Source organism: Solanum stenotomum, chromosome 7 (genome assembly GCF_019186545.1).
Source record: "Solanum stenotomum isolate F172 chromosome 7, ASM1918654v1, whole genome shotgun sequence".
In the NCBI taxonomy this organism is placed as follows: Eukaryota; Viridiplantae; Streptophyta; class Magnoliopsida; order Solanales; family Solanaceae; genus Solanum; species Solanum stenotomum.
The window spans coordinates 23,239,543-23,252,810 of record NC_064288.1 but is presented as its reverse complement, the minus strand read 5'-3'; positions in this window follow the sequence as shown (position 1 = coordinate 23,252,810).

The following is a 13,268-nucleotide window of genomic DNA, read 5'->3' as shown; positions in this document are numbered from 1 at the left end:
ACTTTCAATTTATATGTAATTTTAATTATAAAATTACATAAATACCCCTATACAATACCTTAAATTACGATCACAATTATGTTAAGCAAGGTTTCAAATATCACAAAATTTCAAGTTCCCAAAATGAGAATAAAACATATTCTAGTAATTAAGCAATGGTGTATCGACATGTGAATGTTGGTCTAGTATTTAGGGGTGTTACAGTTGCTTTCCTTGATATGACTTAATAAATGTGACAGTTTCCTTGTCTATGAGTATGAATAAAGGATGAGATCAAATAATGGTAAGTATGATTATGGTGGCCTAAAAGTGGTACTTAGTATAGATGGGATTATGGGATCTTATCTATGCATTGCATAAGTATAACTTAGGGTTACTTATGAGATGATTTCTATTATGTTATGATGGTATATATATTGAACATGCTTATGACTTATGTTTTTATGCTAATGTGCATGATGATTCTCAAACTTGGTATAGTGCATGCTTTTCAACTAAATGTCCTTTCTAGCATATTTTAAAGGTTTTTATGCATGACTATCATACATAGTGCAGTTTTGTACTAACCCATATTTTTCTACAATTTTCCCAAGTGTAGGGATAGGCACTCAATTTGATTCCCCTTGTGGCTAGAGCTTGGAATTGATCATTCTCCTTACTAGTTGGTGAGTCCTCATGATTCGAGGACGGATATCTTCATTTAGCAGTTTCATTCTAGTATTTCATTTTCAAACTATGATGTAAGGGTTGTGTCCCTATTTGATTCAAAGATTGAATTAGATGGCTAATTGAGACAAGTTTAGACTTTCGCTTGCTTTTATAAAAGACTTCGATTGTATGGATAAAATTTTTAAATTCCGCATCATTTATTTTATCTTATGTTATGATATAATAATGGGCTTGTATGAGACCTTTCGGGGTTGAGTACGCCTTGTCACATCTAGAGGGTATTCTTGGGTCGTGACACTAATTGGGTTGAAAGTTGACTCACTTGGGATTCAAGTTGCTTGATGGAGGCCGAGTGAGATGTTACCGTCTTATTCAAGGATAAGAAATCCACCTTCATTTTTTTACGCACTTCATCAGAACCTTCCACTTTATTTAGAATATGAGACAACAAATCCTCAATCTGAAAGCTCCCATAACTACCCCAAGACTTTGGACTATCACCAGTGTGCACATAGCATGCATCATCATCATCGTCATCTTCTCTCCTCCAATATTTGTTCTGATCAGACCAATCTCGATCGTGATCTCTCCATCCATCCTCACTAATTATTTTCCAGCCTTGATTCTTGCCCGGACTTAAAGAGCTCGAACAAGAACCCTCCTCTAGTCTTGACACTAGATGTACCTCTTGTTTTCAAATTTCTCCTCAGTTGGATTCATAGCTCCATAACCAACCCCCATGACATGCTTTGTCAACAATGTCATTTGAGTCATCATTTTGACCATGTTCTCCCTGAGATTCAAAGGATACACTTGATCATCTCTTGTACACCATGCGTGATTAATTTTAGTCATCTCGTCGAGCAATACCGAAGCTACAACAAAAGGTTGACTCATTATACCACCTCTAATCAGTTGATCAGTTGTACCCTTGTTGATTGCATCAAGACTTCTGTAGAAATATTGCAACAACACATTGTCCGGAAGCCCATGAGTTGGACATTGGAGCAACAACTTTTGGAACCTTATCCATGTCTCATGGATAGGTTTGCCGCCAACACGCTTGAAGTTCTGAATATTGTCCCTCAACTTGACCATCTTCGAAGGAGGGAAAAACTTTTCATTAAACACATCAGTGAGCTCCTCCCAAGAAGTAATTGACTCCCTTGGTATTGCAGCAAACACTTCTTTGCTTCCCCCATTAGAGAAAAGAGAAACAAACGAAGTTGGACTGACTCTTGAGTGATGTTCTCGAAAGAAAATGACTGATGAGTCCAATTTTTGGACTCATTAGGGCTATATTTTAATAGAAATTGTGTTCTCAAATACTTATTTTATCTCAATATATCATGAAAACCTTTAAGTTTCAGGTATTTAAAGTTTTAAGAAAAGCATGGACACTACGTCAGAAAAAAGAACGAAAAGGATGAAAAGAACGAAGAAATGAAGGCCTGAGGATCACCGAGTCCACTTGGCGAGTCGCCGAAGGGTCTTACATCGCCTTTTGTTCCAGTGTGCTAAGCCGTGAAGGAAAGGATCAAGTCGGCAAAAAAATGAAACAGTCGGCGCATCGCCGAGAAGTTCTGCAAAATAGTACCATGTCGCCCAATGACTAAGAGCACGACGATGCTGAATGATGGTACAAGACGGCGGTGAACTACACCAAAGGGTGAATCGCCGAGTTGATCAGCGATTCTGACTAATGACGCCGAACGATTCGATGCAACACAAATTTGTAATAACTTTAAATGCTAGTTAGAGTTTTAGTTTTAGGGGGTCGAACCATTATTATAATTTTCACATAGAATAGTACTTTTTGATATTTTTTTCTCTAAGTTTGAGAGGGTTTTGAAGACTTAAAGAAGAGAGGGTTTCATCTTCTTGATTTCGAGTTGGGTCTCTTGGATTCTTCATTCTTGGCCTGTAACAAGACTTAAATCTTCATATCCATTTGAATGCAAACTCATTTAGGTATAAATTTCTATCTCTTGATGTGTGGCTAAAACCCCAATTCTTCTGGTATGATTTAGCGAATATGGGTTAAGATTGTTGTTGGGTCTTGCTTGCTGATAGATTAGATGTAGTTTAATGGTGATTTCGTCTAGTAGTTGTGTATGAATTTAACAAATTTGTAGTTGCAAATACAATTTTATTTATGCATTTTCAGCTTGCTCGAGAGAGAAGTTGTGTAACCAAGACTACTAGATTGATGGCCCAAGGACTGGGTCGACACGAGGTTCAGCTCGAGAGAGTGAACCCTAGTCCCATATCCTAACACTCAGCTCGAGATAGTGAGTGAGGTAAGGCGTAGGCTGGTCTTCATGCGGCAAGTGGGTGTCTGAGAGGAACCCATTTGAAATGGGGTAAGTTGCTCGAGAGATAACTTATTCCCACATAAAGCTTAGCCTAGTCACTATTACTCTATAAATTTTCTATCGAAAGCATGTACCCAATAATCTAGATTAACCCGTATTCCTGTCACATCCCAAGGATCCACTCTCATTAGTTAGAAACCCTTGTTTATTTTGTTGTTTTACCCACTAGTGACAAAAACCTCCCATTGTTAATTGACATTCTTGTGTGCCTCTTCTTTAATCTACAATGTTTTTACTCGTTAATATTTTTAGCTACGACTAGTTAGAATGAAATTATATTTTTCTACAAATTCTCAAAACCACTCTCTTGGGATGATCCCACCCCTTGGTTGGATTATTATACTATTGCACGATCGTAGACACTTGCATTGGAAGTTGTGTCCTTGATTACGCAAACATCAATGACCCACATAATTCCACAAAGTTTCAGATGTGGTCATGAGGATTTTCATGAGCGAGTCCTCTAAAGAGACCCTTCATTTGCAACAGCTACAACATTGTGTTGGTAACATGAAATACAATATTTCCCACAGTCGGAGGCAATCAAATAGCACCCGCACTTCCAACTGATCCTCATTGACATCATGCCCATTTTCGATGTCGTCGTAGTTCCCATGTTGGCTGGCATTGCTCCCATTTACACTTATCTCTTCACATGTTTTAGAGAAGCCAACAAAGAACACAAATAAGATAATTCAACTACAACAAAATCAGTTCACGACTCAACTTTAATAAAAGAATTCTAAACACCACTCCCCGGGAGCGACACTATTTTTGATAATGATCAACTACACTTCATCCAATTTTAAGTGTAGGCGATCTCTAACAAGTATAAACCCAACTAAGAGTTGGGTTTGATCCCACAGGGAGTGATATAGTAGAGAATTCAATTAAGAAGTAGAATGGTGTCCTAATCATTTGTAGAAGTAGAGGTTTCGTAACATTAAAGTAAATCACAAAGTTTTGATGATTAATCAAATGGGGGGATTTGGGTAACCAATTTAGAATGGGGGGATTTAACTAATTAACACATTTAACCTCATAATCACACCCCCAAGAAAAGGAGTTTTAGCCAAGCATAGTGAAAAATAAGAAATTATTACCAATGAAGTTTTCCATCTGATTTGACAACGATCCAGAATTCTCAAATACTGCAATTTAAGCTAAAAATCTCACAATATCTACTCCAAAATGTAAAAACAATGTTCTAGAATGTAGAAACTCAAAAACCCAAAAGTGAACAATGTGGGAACTCCTTCTCTTCTTTTCAAGATTGCATTTATAAGATCCCATAATTTCAGCACGAAGTCAACTCGGTGAAGTAAGTCAGGTTCGCCGAATATTTTAGTGATGCGCTGCGTACTCCTCTTCTCACCTTTTTGGCGTGGCTTTTACATCAAATCTTTCTGTAACTTTCGGCGAGCAAGATCGTCATCGTCGATCTCTTCAGCGTGTCGTCAAATTACTTGTTTGCTCGCTTGGTTGGTTTTGTCCATGGTTTGACATGCTGGAAGTTTAGGGGAGTTGAAGGTCCACTCGGTGACTTGTCGAGTCGCTTTGGCGAGTATCAACTTTGCTTTGGTTCAACTTTTTCAGTTTTTTCACTCTTATTTGCCTCGTAATGTCCTTGACTTACTCTCTAGTCTTCATTGCTGCATATCAACATTTTGACATCAGTTATGGGCATAAAATAGGCATTGAGGACACTAAATCCTTGAATAATAAACCTTAAATGAGTCGAAATCCTCGACTCGTAATCAGTCGAAATCCTCGATTCATCATCAGTCGACCCTTGATTCCTACTAATTACCTTTTTTTGGTACTCATGCTACACTTTGCATATTTTTTCGTGATGCAGGTCCTAGTACCAGCTACCAGCGGTGATAATTTGTGCCATCTTTTACAACTTTTGAGGGTCTGAAATGAGGGTGTGCACTTGATGCCCTTGATCGACTTGTCTCTTTTTTTGTATGTATATATATATATGCTGAACTAGTCTTTTTGCTTTTAGTTGGCTTGTTGTGGTCCACTTTTGGGACTTGTATTTTGTTCATATTAGACAAGTCTTTACATGTGACTTCCAAGTTCTTGGAGGGATTCTATTGTATATATAATTTGGTTTGCTTTCGTTTTTGTCTTGTTTTTATTGCTAGTGTTATTTCTCTTTAATTCTACCCTTATACTCACTACTTGTCATTCAGGGTAGGTTTAGCTTACCTACTGGTGGGTATAATAGGTGTCACCATGACTCGGAAAATTGGATTGTGACATCTATTTAGTTGACTTTCCATGTTAAGGCACCTACACAAATGATGTTTTATAATCAATAGTTCACATTGAAATTCACATTGCATCATCGTACACTTTTAATAAAGTATGAAATTTATACCATGGCTAAATTTTTTTATAAAACATTATTCAACATAGTCAACGACATTTATTTTTTAAACTATAAAAGTTGCATTCAATCACATTACTATTGATTATCATTAATATATATATTCGACATGTGCGTTGCATGTGATTATCAATTCAGAAAATTTAAGCGAAGATTTGAATAATAAGCTTTGCACAAAATAATATTGCAGATTCTTTTGTGAATGTTCAATGTGGATTATCATATATATCTCTTATTCACACGAACCTATAAAGATGGCAATGAAATTTTTTATTAGTTAAATGCAATAATATATATATTTATTTCAATTTGATGAGGTTCAATCATATAATTAGTCGTATCTCACTAATATTACCTTACAGATGAAATTTATTGTGTATTTTTCTTGTCATCTATCCAGATGTGCTTTGCACGTGTGTTCTACTTAATCTGTTTAGATGTCATATGAACATGTGGAGAACAACATCATTTTTTTTAGAACTATTTTTTTAATTTTTATTTTATAAGTTATAACATAATAGATGTTGTTCTTTTTGTTGGCTCTCATATTTGACTTTTCGATTGATTGTGTACATAAATCAAAGATAGTTATCTGACTGTCCATAGTTAACTCAGAAAGGTTTTCTTTTTTTTTTTTAACCGAAAAAGCTAAAAATTAAAATTAAAGAATATATTCTATTTGTGAAATCATATATATATAATCACCTGTTTATCTTACACCCAACAAAGATATAGTTCATATACTTGTAAACAATTTTCAATTTATTCAAACAACCATGATTCGTCCAAGGAAAAATAACAACACTGTGTTATCAAATATATAGGGGCGGTATAATAATATGAAAAATTATTGGTCAAAAGTTAATATAAGGAAAGATGAATGATAGAAATAATTAATGCTATAACTATGATAATTCATAATATTTTAACTAAAGAGTGTAAACGAGTGTGAATAACATTTGCAATAATTAGTAATAACTAAGATAATTTATAATGTTACAACTAAAGAATTATAGATGAATTTCTAATAAATTTTATACTTTTATAGTTATTAGATTTTAACTTAGTGTAGGGACAAAATGAAAATGTTTATTCCATATTATTAATTATAAAATTTATTTTGATAACGATAAATTTTAAATGATTCATATATATTCACATATTTTCACATTCATATAAATTTTAAATGATTCAGAAAAACAAATCGTGACAATTCTCTAACTCTTGAGAAGTTGAATAATTTTGGAAAAAGATATTTAGAAGCATATATCTACATCACAAGAGAAATTGTTAATAATAACAAATGAATTTAGACTACAATAAAAATTAAACTAATAAAAACTTCAACTGGCGTTATTACAAGTCATATAAACTTTTCTTCATCGAAAATACTTAAATATTAAAAAATAGTAAATCAATAAAACAAAAGGGCAATGTTTATATAGTAATATATATTTTGAAGCAAACTTCTTGACAATCTAAATCACATAAGTGACATTGATAAATAAAGTCATTCTTTTGTCTTGAGCATCAAAAAACAAATCGTGACAATTCTCTAACTCTTGAGAAGTTTAATAATTTTCTAAAAAGATATTCAGAAGTATATATCTACATCACAAGAGAAATTGTTAACAAAAACAAATGAGTTTAAACTACATCATGTTAACTTCATATATTGGAACATTACATACTATCTAAGAAAAAAAATAATTATTATATCATCAGAACTACTTTCCTCAAGTACTCGAGGTTAAGGAATATACCTTCTTACGATAGAACAATTTACTTCATCAAAATAGTGGTACATCATATTTCGCTAAACTTTGAACTCACTCAACGACAATAAATCACACGAAATTTTTAAAAATGCAAGAAGAAGAAGAGTAGAAGATTCAAAAAAACTATGGTTCAAAAATGAGAGGAACCCCCTTTATTTATAGTCAACAAAGGGTAGTATGAACAAGTGTTTTTTGTGTCTTATCTGAAAAGTCATGACCTTTTCAAGAAGTCACAACCCTTTGGAAAAGTCACAACTTATTGAAATAGTCACAACTATTTGGAAAAGTCACAACTCTTTGCTTTAGTCGCAACTCCTCGAAAAATCAAAACCCTATGAAAAAAGTCACAACTTATCAGAAAAGTCATAACACATCAAAAATGTCACAACCTAAGTTAGGGACATTATAGTAATTTAATATTCAAGTTAGGAGTTCATGCTTTTAAGGTAACTAGTTTTGACGCACATGTGTTGCACGTGAATATCAAACCATTTACCACCACACTATTTTTAAAAATAATGTGAATATTATTAAATAAAAAATTAGTCACTCTTAAAATGTCTTATAACACCTCTTAAATATACTTTCTCTTCCCTTCCCCATAGTTTAAACATTTGAGGAAGCCCCTCTTTTTATAGCCAACAAAGGGTAGTGTATGAGAAACTTCGTTTTTTGCCTTATAAAAAAGAAATCAAACCCTTACAAAAGTCACAACCCTTCAAAAAGGTCACAACTCATCGGAAAAGTCATAACTCTTTGGTAAAGTCGCCACCCTTCAGAAAAGTCACAACTCTTTGGAAAAGGCGCAACCCTTTAGAAAAGTCACAACCCTTCAAAAAGGTCACAATTCATCAAAAAGTTATAATTCTTCGAAAATGTCACAACCCTTCAATGTGAAAACATGACTGTCTTTAATATAATATAATATAATACACCTAAATAAATATAATACAATATAAAATATAGAAGATCTACTACATTTGGTGTTTTAAGTTGGGGGTATTATATTATATAACATTTAAGTAGTTCATTCTTTTAAGGTAGTATAGATAGATAAAAAAATATAGATATAGATTGGTCTAATTTTATTTTGATGTGAACTTTTAAAAAATAAAGAAGACTTTTCTTTTAAAGATCATATGTAGAATATATAAAAATGTCTTTCAACTTTATGGTCTTAAAGATGCGCCCCACCCCCAAGAAAAAATAACATTCTATATTAAACAGAATAAAAATAAAAGTACAATAAATAAATTGGAAACAAGAGAGTACTTATTAAATGTACTTTGGACTCTTCAAAAAAGTATTTGATCAAATACTTTTTCTCCAATAATTTGATACTTTTCAGATTCTGAACACCAAGTTATTGTTTGTGCAACGAAAAATCGATGAACTTCTTGTCAAGTAAAAGTTGCTGCAAAAGTATATTTTATGGCAATGAAAATGATTACATATTAATTATCAAGATACTCTTCTCATTTGAAGTTGAGTTATTTCCAGATTCTTCTTGTTACTTTAATTTTTGTTGATCTATCTAATTTACCCACAAAAAATATTATAATTGCATAATTTAACAACTCTCACAACCTTCCTTGTTTTAAGAAGAAGAATAGAAAACTTACAAAATTCGTAGTTTTAAAGTGTGAGAAACCCCCTCTATTTATAGACAACAAAGGATAGTATGAGAAGGTGTTTATCGTGTCTTTTCAGATAAGTCACAATCCTTCAGAAAAATCAAAACTTTTCAAAAATGTCATAACTCATGGAAAAGTCACAACTCTATAAAAAAAAAGTTACAATCCTTCGGAAGAGTAACTACCTAATAATGTGAAAAGTTGTATGCTTCTAATATAATATAGCGTAAATAAATATAATATTAAATATAGAATATATTCTAAATTGAGTGTTTTAAGTTGGGGTATTATAGTAATTTAACATTCAAGTTAGGGAGTTCATGCTTTTAAGGTATATATATATGCAACACTTCAACATCATATAATAAAAAGGAAAACTTAGATTGTTTTGTAGGATCATATAGCACAATCTAATTCACAAGATACCCATAGACTTTCAAATATTTCATAATAGAGGGATAACTTTTCCACAGTTTATAAAGATTTCAATTTTGTATGTAATATAAAAATATATATACGAAATATATATCGAAACTTTATATCCAAAGCAATTATTTATAAAAGCGATGCAATATAATTTGCAACATCTAATCTTTTAGAAACACCACAAACCTATAATTATAAAGACCACATAACTTATTCAAGACTATTTCAGTAACAATATTATATTACTTACACTCTCAAACATTAAGTAAATTTTTAACAAATTGAATTCAATAACACTTTTCAAAGGTTGATGTTACAATGAAATTCAAACATAATCAATAAACAAAAGGCACATTAATAAAATAATTATAAAATGAGTTGAATATATGAATTTACAAGATATTGAATTTATTTTACTAATTTAAAATTAAGTTAAATAGACTAGAAGTATAACACACCAATAATTATTTCAATCATTCAAATAAACATAAAGTACATCGTAAACCTAAAATTATAAAGACCACATAACACATTCAAGACTATCTCAGTAACAATATTATATTATTTACACTCTCAAACATTAAGTACAATTTTAATAAATTGAATTCGATAACACTTTTCAAAGGTTGATGCTAGAATGAAATTCAAACATGATGAATACACCAAAGCACATCAATACAATATTTTAAAAATGATTTGAATATATGAATTTACAAGAGATAAAATTTATTTTACTAATTTAAAATTAAACTAAATAGACTAGAAGTATAACACACCAATACTTATCTCAATCATTCAAATAAACATAAAGTACTAATATATTCATCTTGAAAACATATTTGCCACAAATATGTTATTATTAAAATACTCATTGAACTAACAACATTTGCTAACACATTGTCAAATTCAAATAAAAATGAAACACCTCGATATTTGTCAAAGGGAAGAATGCCAAAAAGGCTACTAGTTCAATTCCACAAGACCAATCTATAATTTGAGGGATTTCTATGGATCATAGACAAGTCTCGTAAGAAGTGAGAAAATTATTTTAGAACTGAAGCCCAGTAACTCATTCTACGATTGACCAAGACAACCCGTTGAATGGACCACGGACCGTAAGAAAGTCCCATAGAAAGGTTCTAGAGTTAGGGAAATTTTGAGTTGAAAGTTGAGGTCTACGGATGGGCTCCACGGACTGTAGGAGATTTCATGGTCAGTATAAATTATTAGTAGGATTTTCCATGGATTTTAGGCCCCATTCACTTGACCTATGGTTGACAAGCAGAAATCGTAGGAGCTTCTACTGTCCGTAGGTTGCAACTGTAGGGCTGAATGGCAGTTAGTTGTTTAGGGGTATTTGGGTCTTCTCTTATGCACATATATCCTATACTACGTTGTTTTGCCTATAAATAAGCCCATAGAACTGATTTTAGTCCTAAATTTACACATTCCCAAATCATTCCCAAAATTGCACAAATTTTCTCTCATGGTTTTCTCTCCAAGGCTCTCAAGGAATTTCACGGTTCTTCAAAGTCTTCAAGGTTTGTTCATCAACTTCTTGTGGGCTCTTATATTAAGGTATGTAGGGAGTTCATCAATGAGCTCCATTCACCCATTGAGTCCCTTAAGTTTTCTCGAAATCTGTAATTCAATATCCCTAATTTTTTAGGTTTTCATTCAATTCTTCGTCGATTCTATTTGTATGTTATTCAAATGATTGATTTTGATCTTATTATGATTTTCTAGACTCAAATTAAATGTTTTCTATTTAATTCCATGTGAACACATGCATTGATAATAATTTTGACTATGAAACTTAATTTGCATGAACTTAAGAAGAAGCTAAGAAGCTATGAAGGATATTTTAATGAACTTATGCATGATTTATGAAAGGAAAGGATTTATAATCAAGGTTTCTATATCATTGACATTGATAAAATTGTGAAAGGTTTTCTCATATTAAGGGATCATGGTTTGGTTAAAGTTCTTCACACTCATGTATGATTCAAGATTTAGTGAGCTACTTATGATTTTTAAGCTTGAATTAGTAGCTTAATTGTGAATTTCTATGGATGGTGATAGATATATGCTTATGACTATTCCATTGTGATTCAACTTAGTACCAAGAGAACTTTGAGGTGGAGGCTTTGATGTGTCGTGAACTCATAGCACATTTGACGTTTAAAACTAAGGAGTAGTGCAAGAAATCGGGCTTGTTTATGTGGATATGATGGTTTCTTTGATGATTGGACATGTGAAGCACTTGGATGTAAAATATAGGAAATAGGAAAAAGGAAGAAAAGTAGAGTTGGAGTCAATACCACAGAGCCCCAGACGGGTCGTGGTCCAATTAATGAGTCATCTAAGGGCTTATGGAAGAGAGGCAGTGAATATTATGAAGGCCTAAGTTTAGCCTGAAGACCACAGAGCCCCAGACGGGCCGTGGTTAAGGTGACGAGTCATTCAGCTGCTCGTGGAAGAGGTGTGAAATCACTAGCCACTTTAGTGAAGGCGCAGCTCCACGGAGCACTAGAAGGACCTAGTGCTTAATATAAGTCATCTAGTTTCTTGTGAAGACTACCAGTAAAGGAAGACCCGCACTGTCTAAGCGTGAGATCACAGAGGGCTTGACGAGCCATCTACCCTTAGACGAGCTGTCACCCTGCCCGTGAATTTTGTGATAGTGTAGTCATACATCGAGTAGGACTTGTATTTAAAGACTATTTTAATTACTTAGGATTTATTTTGAACATTATCTTTGATCATCGTTTTTCACCTTGAGGCATTCTGAGCTTGGAGAAATGATAGTTTCAATTTTTTAACACTTGGCTTGGTCGATTACTTTGGATCAAAAACTTCGTGTTCTTGGTTTAGTGTTGATAATCAAGAATCTTTTGGTTTGCTATTATTGTAAGTCTCTTATATTATGCTTTCAATAATAGCTTCTGTTGGTTTTCTTGAAATAATGAGCGGCTTAACACCACAACTAGTGTTGTGGGAACCATGACTAAAACATAACTACAGATTCAACTATGAGTAACGTTTTATAGTTAATTGCATATGTTGTTTCTACCTTCGTAATGACTGCTTTCTAATGAGTGCATGCATTAGAACTTGCCTGTATTTATCATTTATTCGAGAGAAAAATTATAATTAGGAAAAGGTAGCATCATTCTCCATTAACTTGTTTCGAAATTTAGAGATCAAGAGAAGATAAACTTCTTAACAAGTATGCAAGGGTAAACTTCAAAGTACTCAAAGACCGAGAGGATAAGAGTGAAACTCATCTAATAGGGCTGAAAAACGTTTAGATGTATCTAAATTGCTAGGACCATATGATAATTAACAATAAATAGTTATTCCTGTAGAACTCGAGAGTGAAATAAATATCATGGTGAACACATTCCTAGGCTCGTTAAATCAGTTACTAAAAACTTGAACTATTATTTGCTCTTGTTGACTGTGAATCTAAATTAGCAATTGGTTACTTTAATACAAACAACCCAACTTTTACTTTTTGTAACTTAATATCCTTAGAAATATTAAACTCAATTGAATAAAAGCGCCAGTAAGTTTATTTCTGCTGTAAATTCCACTTGGGATCAACCTCAATTCTTGTTGAGTTCTATACTTGACCATGACCGTTTATACTTATTAATTGAAGTGTAAGTTTGGGCATATCAACTTTTGGAGCCGCTGTCAGGGAATATCGGTTCAATAATTGTAGTTGTATTTCCTAATTTTACTTTTTTCTTTTTGTTTGTGTCTTCTACAGGTGAGTTCAATAGTGCACGACAAACACTAGGTGTAAGGGAGCACCTTTGATTCCTTACGATCCCGAGCTAAGTAAAACCATAAAGAAGATGGTGAATGCAAAGGAACTCAAAGCCCAGAGGCACAAATTGAGACACGATGCTAAGGCCAATCTTAGAGGTGCTCACCATAATTCTAATGACCCAAACAAGGTGGTTGAGGAGAATTAAGGGGT